Source organism: Triturus cristatus, chromosome 4_1 (genome assembly GCF_964204655.1).
Source record: "Triturus cristatus chromosome 4_1, aTriCri1.1, whole genome shotgun sequence".
Taxonomy (NCBI): domain Eukaryota; kingdom Metazoa; phylum Chordata; class Amphibia; order Caudata; family Salamandridae; genus Triturus; species Triturus cristatus.
This window is the reverse complement of record NC_140585.1, coordinates 109630926-109647611: the sequence shown is the minus strand read 5'-3', so window position 1 is coordinate 109647611 and position 16686 is coordinate 109630926. Positions and strand designations below refer to the sequence as shown.

At 48.3% G+C, this 16686-nt stretch overlaps 1 non-coding gene across 1 annotated transcript; it reads right to left on the bottom strand.

The window, feature by feature from the left end:
• Positions 1–14897: 14897 nt before the first annotated feature.
• On the bottom strand, positions 14898–14969 carry TRNAQ-CUG (transfer RNA glutamine (anticodon CUG)). Its single transcript has one exon. It is a non-coding gene; the product is annotated as a tRNA-Gln (tRNA).
• Positions 14970–16686: the final 1717 nt, after the last annotated feature.

Here is a 16686-nt window from a genome sequence, read left to right as displayed (position 1 = left end):
AGTCTGGATCACATTGGATCTACTGGGAGAATGGTCTCCTGTATAGTGAGCATAAGGTTTCTGACCCTGGGTCAGCCCGTGTGCTGGTGGTACCCCAGTGCTTCAGAGCCTTCCTTCTGGGGCTGCTCGTGATGTGCCTTTAGCAGGACATGTGGGGCAGGACAAGACCTTTGAAAGGCTTGTCACCCACTTTTATTGGACCCAAATGCACAAGAGTTCAGACACTCATTGCAGGACCTGCCAGACTTGCCAGGCAAGTGGAAAGAATGGGAGGAAGCACAAGGCTCCGCTTCAACCATTCCCTGTGGTCAGCACCCCCTTTGAAAGGGTGGGCATTGACATTGTGGGGCATCTGGATCCCAAGACAGCCGTGGGCAACAGGTTCATCCTGGTCTTGGTGGACCATGCCACCCGGAAGCCATCCCTCTCTGGTCTGTGACGGCCCCCGTGGTGGGTCGTGCGTTGATGGGGATTTTTTCTCGTGTGGGGTTCCCCAGAGAGGTGGTGTCAGACCGTGATACAAACTTAATTTCCAAGTATATGAGTCCCTTTGGCAGGCGTGTGGGGTAACTTATAAGTTCACCACTTCTTACCACCCCCAAGGTAATTGGCTGGCTGAAAGATTCAACCGGACCCTCAAAGGCATGATTATGGGTCTTGAAGAACCTATGATGCATAAGTGGGACGTCCTCTTGCCATGCCTTCTCTTTGCTTACAAGGAGGTGCCAAAGAAGTCCTTAGGTTTCAGCCACTTTGAACTGCTGTATGGTCACCCTGTGAGAGGACCTCTGAGTTTGGTGAAGGAAGGCTGGGAGAAAGCTCTCAGGAGAACTTCCCAGGATGTGTATAGTTACATGCTGGCCTTCAGAAACCAAACCCGGCATTTTGGGCAACTCCCTCAGGCGAATCTGGAAGTCAGCCAGGAAGAGATGAAGCGGTAGTACGATCAGAATGCCATTCTGATTGAGCTTCAGCCTGGTCAGAAAGATTGGGTCATGGCCCCCGTGGAGCCCTATGCGCTCCAGGATAAGTGGACTGGACCATTTGAGGTGGTAGAGCGCAAGAGCAATGTCACCTACTGGGTGGACTTGCAGTCTCCCAGGGACCCTTTGCTGGTCCTTCACGTCAACCGCCTGAAGCCTCACTTAGAGAGGTCCGAAGTGGGAATGCTCCTAGCGACGAATGATGGAATGGAGAAGGAGACCGAGCCTCTTCCTGACCTCCTGTCTGCAACAGAGAAAGATGAGTCAGTGGATGGGGTAAACCTCTCTTCCACCCTGACTCCTGAGCAGCAGAATGACTGTCGCCAGGGACAGTTTTCTGATCTGTTCTCCCTGATTCCCAGTGTCACTGATTGGTGTATCCATGATGTAGACACTGGGGACAGTCCTCCTGTTAAGCACAAAACTTACAGAGTGACTGACAAGGTGAGAGCATGCATCAAGGAGGAGGTCTCCAAGATGCTTGCGTTAGGGGTGATTGAGTCCTCTAACAGTCCTTGGGCCAGCCCAGTGGTCTTGGTCCTAAAGGCTGCCGCACCGGGTGCCACGCCAGAACTCCAGTTCTTTGTGGACTACTGAGGGCTCAATTCAGTCACCAGGACTGACGCACACCCCATCCCCAGAGCTGATGAGCTCATAGATCGGTTAGGGACTGATCGGTAACTCAGTACGTTTCATTTAACGTCTGGGTACTGGCAGATTACCTTGACTGATGGGGCAAAAGAGAGGTCAGCATTCTCCACACCAGATGGGCACTACCAATTCTGGGTTATGCCCTTTGGGATGAAGAATGCCCCTGCCACCTTTCAGAGGTTTGTGAACCAGGTGTTGGCTGGACTGGAAGATTTCAGTGCCGCCTACCTGGATAACATTGCAGTGTTCAGCGCCAGTTGGGAAGAACATCTGTGCCACCTCTGGGAAGTGTTGATGGCGCTGCAGAGAGCAGGCCTCATGATCAAGGCAAGTAAGTGTCAGATCGGGCAGGGTTCTGTGGAGTACTTGGGACATCAGGATGGGAGTGGCCAGGTGGCGTTCCTACAGACCAAGATTGAGACCATCCTGGCTTGGGAACCTCCCAAGACCCAGACAGTGAGAGCCGTTTTAGGACTCACTGGGTACTACAGGAGGTTTGTCAAGGGGTATGGCAGCATTGTTTCACCCTTGACAGAGCTGACTTCCAAGAAGCAGCCCAAGAAAGTGAACTGGACAGACACCTGTCAGAAAGCTTTTAATGCCCTGAAGACTGCCATGTGCCCGGCGCCCGTGCTTATGGCGCCCAACTTCTCTAAAGAGTTCCTTACACAGACAGACATTTCAGGGAATGGTGTGGGGGCTATTCTTTCACAGATAAATTAGGAGGGCCTAAACCAACCTATAGCCTTCATCTGTAGGAGGTTACTTCCACGGGAACAGAGGTGGAGTGCAATTGAGAGTGAGGCATTTGCTGTGGTCTGGGCACTGAAGAAGTTGAGACCATACCTGTTTGGGACTCACTTCCGACAGACCACAGGCCCCTCAGATAGTTGATACAGATGAGGGGTGAAAAATCAAAGCTGTTGAGGTGGTCCATTTCCCTACAGGGGATGAACTTCACGGTGGAACACTGCCCTGGTACAGAACACGCCAATGCTGATGGTCTGGCCAGATTTTTCTGCCTTAGTGACGAGAATTCCCAAGGGGTGGGTAGTTCTCCCCACATTTCAGCTGAAGGGGACACGTGTTAGACCTGGCTCCATTGGGGTGGGTCTGCCTTCCATTTCTTTGCTGTTGCCTCCTGTATTTTTGCTATGTGTTTTGTTGGTCTAGTTGCTTTGGGCACCTTGCCACTGCTATTCAGTGCCAAAGTGCAAGTGCTCCCTATTGTAAAGTGTTGTATTACATTAGTGACTCCATGATTGGCTTATTTGATTTACTTGTCAGACCCTAGTACAGTGCACCATGTCTGCCCAGGGCCTGTAAATCAAATGCTGCTGGTGGGCTTGCAGCACTGATTGTGCCACCCACAGAAGCAGCTTGTAAAATGTGGTTTAGGCCTGCCATTGCAGAGCCTGTGTGCAGCCTGGGACTGCCATGTCGACTTGGCAAGTGCACCCTCTTGCCAGTCCCTAAACCTTCCCTTTTCTACATATTTTTCACCCCTAAGGTAGGCCCAAGGTACCCCCATGGGCAGGGCGCATTGTATGTAAAAGGTAGGACTTGCCGTGATGTGTGTGGCATGTCCTGATAGTGAATTACAGCTAATTTCGTGTTTCATTATTGCAAGACTACCTGTTCACATAGGCCAGAATGAGCAATTTGATTATAACATCTTATAATCCTCACTGACTCAGGAAACAAGGTAGAAATCTGGGTTTAGTATGCCTGACCTCAGAATGATAAAATACATCTTTTAGTGAAGGTGGTTTTTAGGTCTCGTCTAGCTATTGCGTTTACGCAATCGCTATGCGAGACTCTAGTAAGAGGGACATTTCAAAGTGCTCCCAAAAGTGGATTGCATGGCGAGCATGCGCACAATCACGTTCATCGTGCCGCCATGCAATCCGTTTGGGGAAGCGCTTCAGCCCACTGGCGCGTGCACGTGTAGCCACAGCCTCGGCATCATACTTCAAAGAGTCCGCTCCCCCGCCTGGAATGCGCTCCCCCGCCCCGCCACAGCATGCCGAGAGATTGTTTCCTCATTGCGCCTCTCACAACTGTCCCTCCCCCACCATAGGGCTAGTCTCACGGACGCATTGCCATCCATCGATTTCACTTTCATGCCCGTGTTCTCTTTGCCTTTCAGCACACAGCCCGCCCTCCCCCCTCCGTGTTTTCTTGCAGCTTTGCCCAGATCTGAGTCTCAAACAACGAAAATAATAAGTTTGCCCTGCACGCTTTCTGCGCTTACAAAGTTAACATATGCTGCGCTCATTCCCTTTTCATCTTTCTAAGGTCGATAACATTAGCTCCATTAATTCTGCGTCTAAGGATTTAAATAACCATATGTTTTCTTGCAACTTTAGGCACTTCGCACACACAGCTCCACTGCTCACACACACAGGCATCAAGGCAGAAACAGAATGCTCTGAGCCCCACCAGTGTTTGCCACACACACATGCCTCTCGCATCTCGTGTTTTCTTCCAGGTTTGGCCCGTGTTCTCTTTGCCTTTCAGCACTCAGCTTCCCCGTAACCACCATTTAACTAACATCCTGCCACACTCATTCCATTTTCATCCTCGCTTTCACTTTCATGCCCATGCTCTCTTTGCCTTTCAGCACACAGCTTCTCCGTAGCCACCATTTAACGACCATCCTGCCGTAAACACCATTTAACTACCATCCTTTTTGTTAAAATAAAAGAATTGCCTCTAAGGGTTTAAGGAACCATAGAAATACAAGGCAAGGCAACATACACTCCGAATGCCACTCAGAGCCACATAATTACATGCCACATAACTACAATGCACTCAATACAACAGACACTCCAAAAACCAATCAGTGCCACATAGTTACACACCACATAATTACACAGCGCTCAATGCCACATACACTTCAAATACCACTCAGCGCCACATAATTACACACCACATAATTACACTACACTCAATGCTACATGCACTCCAAATAACACTCAGTGCCAATTAATTACAATGCAAACAATGCAAGATACACTCAAAATAACACTCTATGCCACATAATTACACGCCACTAAAATCAACATACACTCCACACAAAACCACTCAGTGCCACATAATTATATTCTACACTCTATCTATCTATCGCCCTATCTATCTATCTATCGCTCTATCTATCTATCTATCTATCTATCTATCTATCTATCTATCTATCTATCTATCTATCTATCTATCTATCTATCTATCTATCTATCTATCTATCTATCTATCTATCTATCTATCTGTCTATCTATCTATCTAATCTATCTATCTTATCTATCTATCTTATCTATCTATCGGACTTTTGCACTCTATCTATCTATCTATCTATCTATCTATCTATCTATCTATCTATCTATCTATCTATCTATCTATCTATCTATCTATCTGTCTATCTATCTATCTAATCTATCTATCTTATCTATCTATCTTATCTATCTATCGGACTTTTGCACTCTATCTATCTATCTATCTATCTATCTATCTATCTATCTATCTATCTATCTATCTATCTATCTATCTATCTATCTATCTATCTATCTATCTATCTATCTATCTATCTATCTATCTATCTATCTATCTATCTATCTATCTATCTATCTATCTATCTATCTATCGCATCACCACAGCATCACTTAGCACCACCACAGCATCACTCAAGGGCACCGCTACATCACTATGCGCTACCACAGCATCAATTAACGCCACAGCATCACTCAACACCACCACAACATCACTCACCGCCACCACAGTATCAATTTTTACAACCATTCAACAACAACTGGCTCTAATACGTTCTCTCAATATTTAGGCTTCATTACAAATGGCACAAAAAAATTGATAATATTTAACTTCTGTTCTTGGATTTTAGGCGCAATTAAATACACTAAACATAATCTTCACAAGAGTTATTAACAAATGTTTAAACGATTGCCATTATAATTTACATTAACTTCTATTTAATTATTAATTATTTGCAAAAATTAAAAGCCATTGTTATTTGTAATATCAATACATCTAAGTCACGTAAATACAACACATATTACATTACAAACGCTATAGGTGTCACGTTTGCAACAGTTAAAACTATTGACATTGTACATGAGAAAGCTAGTAATTTCAATATTTTCGATACCAACACATAAATAAAACATTTGTCAATTTACAATACAAAAAGCTCAAACTTTCCTAATGCGAGACCTTCTGTGTTTGAAAAATACCACTTTTAGGAAGTAGGTATTTTATTGCCTAACCATCCAGCCTGTTTCTGCTAGGTCTGTGTATTTCATGTCTGGTTTGTGAGTGACAGGGGCTCGGGTGGCTCCAGGAGCCTGGGTAAGTCAGCACTGGGTTGAATAGACCTATCTGCACTTGGAGTGGTGGGAGGAGTAGCACTTGGGCCTAAATAGGGCTGTGCCTGCCTTCCACAATGCTGGATCCACCTCCTGTGGTGCGTCTGATGACCCTGGCCCACACTGACAAAGGAAGAAGTTGTGCAATGGCAGAGTGCCCCCAGAACTGGTTTGGACCAGGTACAGACACTCTCTGCCTTCAGAGACAAAGGATTTGTGTGTATAAAAAGGGGGACCCAGATCCCAGAACTTTAGATCACTACTGGGAATCAAGACAAACCTTTGCCAAGGAGAAGAACCAAGGAAGCTGTAGGAGGAGACTGTCCCGGTGCTGTTTTGCTATTTCTGGGGTTGGCCTGCAGTGGTTACTTTATTGCCAAGAAAAGGAGAAAAGGAACTTTGTGTGTACTTTTACTATCTTAAGGAAGATCTCCAAGGGCTTGAAGCTGAGCTTGCCTCCTGTTCTGAAGTCTCAGGGACACAAAGACTTCACCACCACCTCCCCCTGAATTTACTTGCTGGGAATTCTACCTGCAGAGAAGTGCCTACTGTTGTTTGGGCCCTCTAAGAAGACTGTGTGTCCCTGGGAGCTGGAAGCGCAACGCAACGAGGAGAAGCATGTCACCGCCGCAGCAGTTGCCTTCGCATCACCGAAGAAGCGTGCCGCCGCATCATCAACGAAGCGTGTTGCCACCGCAGAAGTCGCCGTTGCATCACCGGAGAAGTGAGTCGCAGGGTCTGTCGTGGCTCAGAAGTTACAGAGTTTGCTGCACGGCTGTCTGGCGTGCACGCATCACATTCATCGTTGTCACATCGCATCAAGACGCCATTTTGTCACATTGCACCGGATTGTCACACTGCATCGAGGCACCATCTTGTCGCATCATCACTGGGCCGCAGTAAGAAACAACGCATCAACTACCCACATAGTTAGGAAGCAAACCTCAACTACCCTGCGCAGCTGAAAGGAACCTATGCATCCACTCCCCTGAGTCTAAGGAACGGCGCATCAACTTCCCTGCGACCCTTTTGCTTGTTTTGCGTGACGCATCTAACGTACTTTGAGAGTAAAGTGTCGCATTTACCATCTACATTGAACTAAGCTATTTCTACCATTTTAAAGTCTATTTTTGATTACAGTATTGTGGATTTTTGTCGTTTGGTCTTGTCTTAAGTCTAGTAGAAATTACTTATTTTTCTAAACTAGTGTGGTGTCCATTTGTAGTGTTTTCACTGTATTACTGTATGTGTTCAGAAATGCTTTACACACTGCCTCTGAGATAAGCCTGTCTGCTCATGCCAAGCTACTTTTAGAAGTGTAGCCCCTTGCCCGGACTAGAAGCAAGGGTCCCTATATGGTCAAAGATACCTACCTCTGCCAACTAGAGACCCCCAGTTCTAACACTGCCCCTGCGGCCCCTCCCTCCCGGAATTCCGCTGCTCCCGCCTCCCAGCCTCTCCTCCCTCCCAGCCTCTCATACTTAATGGCGGCCGCTGTGGGGAGCACGAGTAAGACCTCCGACCCTCGGTCTAGGTCAACTCTCTCCCCACAGCTCCGCTGTGCCGTCTCTTGCCTCCAGACCCTAACCTCCTCCTTAGGCCTCCTTAGGAGGTTCGAGACTGATGCCTGCTCCTACTGCCCGCTCCAACTGGGACCAGACTGCCTGCAACCACCATAACCTTTCTCTGCCTTTTTTCTTCTTAATATTTCCCTGTTGTGCCACTGTTGTTGTGCCCATCTGCGTCTTGCTCTAATTCCACCACTGTTTTTATTTTCTCGTGCCTGCCTGTTCCTTTCGCCTTTCGCCGCTGCTGACCCTGCGACCCCTCTCCCCGGAATAACCCCGATTCCACCTCCCAGCCTCTCCTCCCTCCCAGCTCCCCTACTTAATGGTGGCCGCTGCGGGGGAGCGAGAGTAAGACTTCGGTCTAGGTCCACTCTCTCCCCACAGCTCTGCTGCTCCGTCTCTTACCTCCAGACCCTGACCTCCTCCTTGGGAGGTTCGAGGATGCTGTCTGCTCCTGTGCCTACTGCCCGCTCCAACTGGGACCAGACTGCCTGCAACCACCGTAACCTTTCTCAGCCGTTTTTCCCTGTTGTGACACTGTTATTGTGCCCATCTGCGTCTTGTTCTAATTCTACCACTGTTTTTATTTTTGCGTGCCTGCCTGTTCCTTTTGCCTTTCACAGCTGTTGCCCCTGAGGCCCCTCCCCCCCCAGAATTCTCTTCAAGAATTGCCCGCCTCCCAGCCTCTCCTACCTCCCACCTCCTCTACATAATGGCGGCCGCTGCGCGGTCACACGGCGGACATGCCCAGCGGGCACGCTGCCGGCGGGCCAAAGGCTCACCAAAGGCAAGCCCAACTGCGCCCGTCTGCGACCCGACCGCGGCCAGCTCCAGGTACCCTGGACTTCCCACTACCCATCACTATGACACCACCACCCTCCACGCACTCAACCCTGGAAGACTTGGAGAATGCCAATAGGCCTCGCGGAACTCGACCCACGTCCAGTTCTCCTGCCTCCACTGCCGCCAGACCCTCACCGCCACCCCGGCCTCCAACACCGCCAATGCCAGCACCGGCGACACCCTAAAATGCATCCTCCTCAACGTACGCTCCATCCACAAACATGCCATGAAAATCTGGAACCTACTCGACTCTCTCTCGCATGACATCGCCTTCTTCACAGATACCTGGACCAATTCATCCTCCACACGACATCAGCACCGCCATCCCAGACGGATACAAGATCCAGATGAAAGACTGCCCCAACCACCCAGTAGGGGGCCACACCATCGCCCACAAGAGCACCCTCAGCCTCACCACCTCCAGCGAAACCTTCCCCTCTGCCGAACACCTGCACTTCCAGATCCAGACCACCCCCAAAGCCCCACTCCGAGGAACCCTCGTCTACAGAACCCCCGGCCCCCGAACACCCTTTGCCAACACCATCACCGACTTCATCGCACCCCATGCCATCCCCTCAACAAACTACATACTCATTGGAGATCTGAACTTCCACCTCGACAACCCCAGCGACCCCAACTCCACTATCCTTCGTGACAACCTCGCCAGCATCGGACTTAAACAACTCGTCAACACACCGACCCACAGAGCAGGACACACCATCGACTCCATCTTCGCGGCAGGAAACAGCATCCAATTCAGCCACACAACGCAGCTGCCATGGACCGACCACCACTGCGTACACTTCTCCATCAACAAACCCAAGGCACCCAAACCAGCCCCACGCCCACCATGAAGGAACTGGAGCAAGGTTACCAACAAACAACTTAAACTCTACCCTCACCTAAGACAACCCCACCTGGGCACCCAATGCAAACAACACAGCCAGAGAACTCCACACCTGGATCTCCAGCTGTGCAGACAAGCTCGCCCCGCACGCAACCCTGACAGACAAAGCCCCAGGAAAGCCGCCTGGTTCAGCACCGCTCTCCAAGAAGCCAGACGCACCTGCAGATGCCTGGAGAAGAACTGGAGAAACACCAAGACAACCGAAAACCACACCACCTACAAGGACGCCATGACGGACTACCACAACCAGATCAGAGCCACCAAGAGGAACTCCATCCACAACTAAATCCTGGCCAACTCCACCAACTCCAAGGAACTTTTCAGGTTCATTTAAGAATTCACCCACCCATGCAGCGAAGCCACAGACGTCACCCCATCCCAAGACCTCTGAGACAAGCTTGGAACCTATTTCCACCTCAAGACCAAAAACCTCTATGACAACTTCATCGACCATCCACCAGGCGCCACAGACGGCCCCCGCCCCCTAGAAACACCAGCCAGTCCACCATCTCCAACAGGACACCGATCACTGCCGAAGACACCCCCTCGACTATGAAAAGCATCCACTTGGGGGCCCCCACTGACACCTGCCCCCCTCACATCTACCACAGAGTGGCAGCCGACATCGCACCCAAACTACATCGCACCACCATCAACACCACCTTCAAAACAGCCACCTTCCAAGACGACTGGAAGCACGCAGAAGTCAGACCCCTGCTCAAGAATCCCACAGCTGACCCCACCAACCTCAAGAACTATCGGCCCATCTCACTCCGCCCCTTCTCAGCCAAAGTTGCAGAGAAAACAGTCAACGGTAAACTGATACGATTCATTGAAAAGAACGCCGTCCTCGACCTGTCCCAATCCAGATTCCGAAGCAACCACAGCACAGAGTCTGCCCTACTTGCCGCCACAGACTACATCCGCACCCTCCTGGACCAAGGCCACTCCGCAGCCCTCATCCTACTCGACCTATCAGCCGCCTTCGACACCATATCCCACCGCACACTAGTCGCCAGACTACACAACACAGGCATACAAGGAACAGCCCTGGACTGGAGCCGATCATTCCTCACCGGAAGAAGCCAAAGGATCAGACTCCATCCCTTCCTCTCCAACCCCATGAAAATCACATGCGGAGTCCCGCTTGGTAAATCACTGAGCCTCACCCTCTTCAACCTCTACATGGCCCCCATCGCAGCCATCGTCCCACAACACGGCCTCAACATCGTATCCTACATTGACGACAGCCAGCTCATCCTCTCCCTCACCAAAGACCCCACCACTGCCAAACTCAACTTCCAGAAAGGAATGCAAGACGTCGCAGTCCAGATGACCAGCAGCTGCCTGAAGCTCAATGACGAGAAGACAGAAGTCCTCGTCCTCTGTACCACCCCTACTGCATGGGACAGCACCTGGTGGCCGACCGCCCTCGGAAACCCACCTACCCTCAGGCCACTCCAAGAACCTCGGCATCGTACTCGACTCATCACTCACCATCACTCATCACTCACCATGACCGGGATCACTTGCTCAAAATCATTGTTTCTACAACCATTGTACCTTCTTGTGATGTTGCTCATCTTTACCGCATTGTGTGTCCCCCTTTGTAGCCCATTATATTCATGTTTATCGTATTACTCTCCTTGATTCACTTGTCTGGGAAACATGCGAGTATTCCTGTTGTGTATTCCTACTTGATGTTGATATTGGATCTATGCTTTTCTTTTCCGCATTGTGTACCCCCTTTCGTAGCCTGCTACATACCAGTTTATTGTACTAGTCTCCTAAATTCATTTGTATGGGAATTATGCGATTATTTTTCTGGGATGTATGCGATTATTCCTGTTGTGCATTCCTATTTGTTGTCCATATTGGATTTATGTCCTTCCTTCCTTCCTTTGTAAAGCGCTCTGATATCCTTCGGGATGTTGTTTGCGCTCTATAAACCTTTATAAATAAAATAAATAAACCGACAGGTCAACACCGTCACCTCCAGCTGCTTCAACACCCTCCGCATCCTTCGCAAGACCTTCAAGTAGATCCCCCCTGAGTCTAGGAAGACTATGGAAACGCACTCTACGCTGGCATCAACAAGTGCCTACTCTGCAAATTTCAGACAATTCGCAACACCACTGCCAGACTCATCCTCGGAATCCCCCGACACAAACACATCAGGCCACACCAACGAAGTCTCCACTGGCTCCCTGTGGAGAAAAGAGTCACGTTCAAAATCCTCACTCACGCCTACACATGCCTACACAACAGACCCAAATACCTCAATGACAGAATCAACCTCCACGTACCCAAAAGAAACCTCCGATCTTCCAACCTCGCACTGGCCCAAACTCCATGCATCCACAGAAGCAGAGCAGACGGAAGATCCTTCTCTCACATTGCAGCCAAGACCTGGAACGAGCTACCTGCAGCCAACAGACGCGCCCCCTCGCTGAACACCTTCAGGAAGACCCTCAAGACCTGGCTCTTCGGCTAAACAGATCTGCGGACCCCGCCCCCCAGCGCCTTGATATCCTCACAGGTGAGTAGCACGCTTACAATTCCCTGATTGATTGACTGATTGAATATATCCAACCCCTCCCATGCCTGAGTGCCCCCGGCTGGCTCCCACTGCCCAAGGATGTCCTCCTCTTCCTCCTCATCTTCACAGCCCCTGAACTCCAATACCCCCATGCAATTCCAAATCCCCCCCTTCCAGCAGCAAAATCCCCCCATCCCCAAAAGGTCTCTTTACCCTCTCCCCGTGATTCCCCTCTTAGGTATCCCCTGTCAAACACCGATGGGTCTCTGCCCACCTCAGCATTGACCCCAGCACTTTCTTCCCCACATTCAGGCTGAACGAGGCTATTCAAGTGTGCTTTTATTTCGGCACAGCGCTGTGACGTGCTCCCGTTTCCTACCCCCCGCCCCCTTTCTGCATTTCTTACAACGGAGCCTTCGCTCCTTTCCCTGCAGTTCTGGTAGTTCTGATCTCACTCGCCTTGAGCCCCGGAGCTGACAGGACCTTTCCTTTCCCTTTCGTGCCACTTGCACGCATTGAACCCCCGTGGCCTGAAACTGCCCGTCCCTGATGGAGCAGGTAAAACAAAATTTTGTATACCTCCTCTAATTTGCATGAAATTAATTACATAATCATTCTAATTTTAAATTCCAATACACTGTTTGCAGTTAAAATGTATTAATCAACTTTTTGCACCTTGATAAACACAAGATATACGTGGGACTAAAATGCTAATTGCATGGCAGAACAATTAATTAATTAATTATGGTACGCAAACTAATCATAGATTGTGGTGAAATAGAAAATTGCATGATTTACGTTGCTTTGTGATTGTTTGTGCTTTTAAAATCATCAAATGCATAATTATCGCTTTAAATGTTGCTGCAGCTAGGAAATACTAATATATAATGGGTTTAGTGTGGGTTTAAACATTATAATCTTCATTTCTATATTTTAATTACTGTTATGTCTGTTTTTGCTTAAGTTGGCATTCGGGCCTACTAGGCCGCTATACCCAAGATGGCATTCTCTGAAGCAGATGCCACCATGTGAGGGCGATGATTTCTGCGCATGTCCGGATGGCTCTGAAGATCACCAAATAACCCGAGCTCTGGACACCGTGTTCCCTGTCAAGGATAGGGACTTATTCTCCTGCCAACAGATGACCATGTGGGAAACAGCAGAAAGGACAATACAGAACCTGTGAAAAGATGACTTTTTACATTAAACTGTTACATTCGCTGCTCTCGCCTGGGAGCTATAATGAAACTTTATAGATTGTGCCATCCAATGCCAAGTCATCATGAAGAACCAGTTTTGCCCTGGGAATCATTTAATAGCCTACAGATAACCCCGAACTGTCCAGTCAGAAAAAACAATTCTACCCCAAATGTTGCATGTTAGTATGAAGTAAGACGGAAAAGGGGTATAAAATGCCTCATCCGCCATTGGGTGTTGTCAATAGCTTTTGATTGTTCATGGTGTCAGGTTGCATTGAGCTGTTGGCGGTTTGTTGGTTTGCCTTGGGTTTATTTTGCGTACGGGAGGAAACTTGCAGTGCATCCTATATTTCGTCTGATGGTTTGATCCTTTGCTGTGGGTGAGACAGCCTGTCCTGGGAGTTGTACCTGAGAATGCGGATAACTCGGCTTGATCAGAATCTATCATCGTTGGCAAATTGGTAATTAATTGACTGTGTTTTCTAATTTCATGTTTATTTATTAAATGTTTGATTTCTCTTTTAATAAAACTAAATTTATATAATGAGCTGTAGTGAATAAATGCAAACGCAAAGAAATGTATTATTAGATAAATAAAATTTGAAATAATAAGAAAGTGGTTTGTGGTTCTTTAATAAATTACAGAAAATACCAAATGTTTCCTAGGCTTTAATTGTGTTTTAACTGGTTCTAATTCACCATCAACCAGTCCAACTGGTGGAGTGCCTTGATGTTAGGGTCAGGATTCTGAAGATGTATATGTATAATATGTATATAATATAAAGCAAATTAATCCTGATAGGTAATAAGGTACCCACATGTCCAGCGCTTTTCTCCTGTGTACAGATTCAAGTGAGATTTATTGCATGGCGAGCGTGTGTTGGTGTTATGGGCCCCACCAATGAATGAGTGTATGAATGAGTTATTGTGATTAAGAATCTGTGACATAGGGAGAATATGTAAATGTTGTCAATTTTGCGCTGCATCACCCCCAATCTCCCGACCCTGAGCCTCAGACACTGTATAAGTCCCCAGCTGAACAAACGCATTTGGGCCGCTCTTCTAGCATACGAGCGGTCCTAACACTTACCTCTTCAATTTTTGACCTCTTGGGAGAGGTAAATGCCGTCACCGCGGCAGCCACTCACGCTGACGCCTGCCAATGCGGCACGATGGGCCCGATGCTCCCGGTGCTAACAAGTCGCGCCACCCAGCCTCACTCAGAAGCTGCATTGCCTCGAGGGCATGGGAGTCTTCCATGGTAAGACTACCAAAAAATGCTCCCTGCAGAAACGCTGGACAATATCTGTGGCCCAGCACAAAAACAAACTATCCTGCTGCTCCCAGCCACCAGGTCACCGAACCTAAAATGGTGGCTGGGAGCGGACCCCGCTGGCCCTTATAGTTGGGCTACTTTTGGGCTATTATTTGCTCAGCCCACATTACAAAATGTCCGGAGCCTGGCCAGCCCAACCCCTCCCAAAATGCCCAGGGGGCAGATCTTTTTGCGCTCGGCTGCGCTCAAACTCCCATTCCGCGGATGAACCGGCTCTGCCATAAGAAACAAATCAAGACCCAGCACAGTGTCGAGGAAGAAACCTATGGAAATCAGAAACCCCTGTGGAAGCCAAAAGCAATCGATATCTGCCTTAAATCACACATGGTGGCCTAGATATGCTAGTCACATCATTTCATAAAAGTCTCTCTTTTAAAAAGATCTGCTCAGCTTCCAGCGAGATGAAAAATAGCCAAGATCACACATTAACTATTGACTGATCATTTTCAACACTGAAGTCAGGTAAAGTGCAACTTATTGATAAACAAATAAAACCTCAGGTCCCACCGAGATTTGAACTCGGATCGCTGGATTCAGAGTCCAGAGTGCTAACCATTACACCATGGAACCGTCTGGAAGCTGCGCCCCCACACAGAGGTTTTCCCTGTAGGGCTGAAGGGGAGGGAGGGGGGAGGTTTGGATTCTTCGAATTTTCCACTTCTGACTTCAGTCACTTTACATATCCCCCCACCTTCACTCCAGGCTGCCAGTCACTGCCTGCTCCAAAAATAATTTGGTAAATTCACGGGAGGGTGCAATCATTGACAAATATTACATCGATGCTGGCATGGCTTTAATAGTTCACAAAACTGTTTTTCCAGCTGCGTTGCTACGAAATAACCATGGGGCTCAGAGAGGACCCCTTTACTAGGAGGCAGAGTCGGGGTGCGCTCGAGGCGCTCGCTGTGAGCTTTGCTTCCCCCGTGTGAGCTTTGCTTCCCCCGCGCCTCTCGAGAGCCTGCTGTGTTCACTGCAGTGCCCTCACACCGTGGGTGGGCGGTGTCTGCTGCCGCTGCTCTGCCCAGGGCGACGCATCTCTGTTCTGTGCCTCGGGCTGATAAGACTTTGTTTCGGGGGAGCGTTCATGTTTGCACATTTCCAGCGCCTTGAGTACAATTGCAATCTGAAAGGCCATCTCCCCCCCCCCCCTTCCGAACCTTCAAACTACAAACAGAGCAGGCTTCGTAGTGCGCCCACTACTGCCGAGGAGCACAGTGGGCGGCCGAGGGCGGCCAGGGAAGGCTTAAACCAGGAACACTTTTCGAGAAACACAAATATAGCGTTTTGATTACAGTTGGGTGGGGAGAGAAACTGAAGGTAGAAAACTACAAATGATAGCTTGTTTTGATTTTTATGCTACTGCCAAGCAGCTCAAGACATGAGATGGGCCATCGGCCATTCCTCCCTGTTCAGCCAGAGCGTGTTACTGCATCAGGGGTTTAGCGTTGCATTTAAGGTCAACCCATCCTTAGCTTCACATTGATAGAAGGTGAAAGAGAGGACCAACCAGGTCCCTGAATCTCACCCACACCCTATTTTGGCCGGCATCAACTTTTTGACCCAATCTAGCGTGACCAGTTTCTCGCATTTGGCGCTTTGCGCTTCTTTTGGCGCTATAAACATAATTTATTTTTAAAATAATGTATCCGGTTCCGTACATCTGCTTTTTGTCGTTTTGATTTCTCTTTGAATATTAATTTTCTCTGTTTTATAAATTGCAGTGTAAATGTTATTACTTTGTTTATTCTACTTAATAATTGTTTGGTACTAATACATGTTTTACACTTGCTTCTCCTAAGTGAAACGTGTCTGTCCTGTGCGACTGCTACCAATGGTTGAGCTCAGGTTTAAATCACTGAGACCCAGCTGGACCCAGAAAGGAATAGTTCCATTATTACTTCAAGAGGACACAGTGAAACATTTGGCTAAAATGCTCCCAGATAATCATTATGTACACAAACAGGCCTTAAAGAAATGGGATTATTTCCAATCCGAATCTGTGGAAATCATGGAAAATGTGTCTTTTTTTTAATACAAAAATGATGGCTATTTGTGGGGGAAATGGGGGCCCTTTGTGTGAAAACTTTGTACAAGATATGCTTTTGGAATAGCACTCGTAACTTAGCATGCGTTTAGTAAACATGCCATTACAACGCAGTCGTTAGAACGACTGCGTTGTTAGTTCGCATACCTTTACTACGCAATTCGGAACAACGAATTGCAGTAGGGGGCGCTGGATGTTGGGATAGTATAATTTACTATTCCAACTCCAGTCTGTGCGGACACT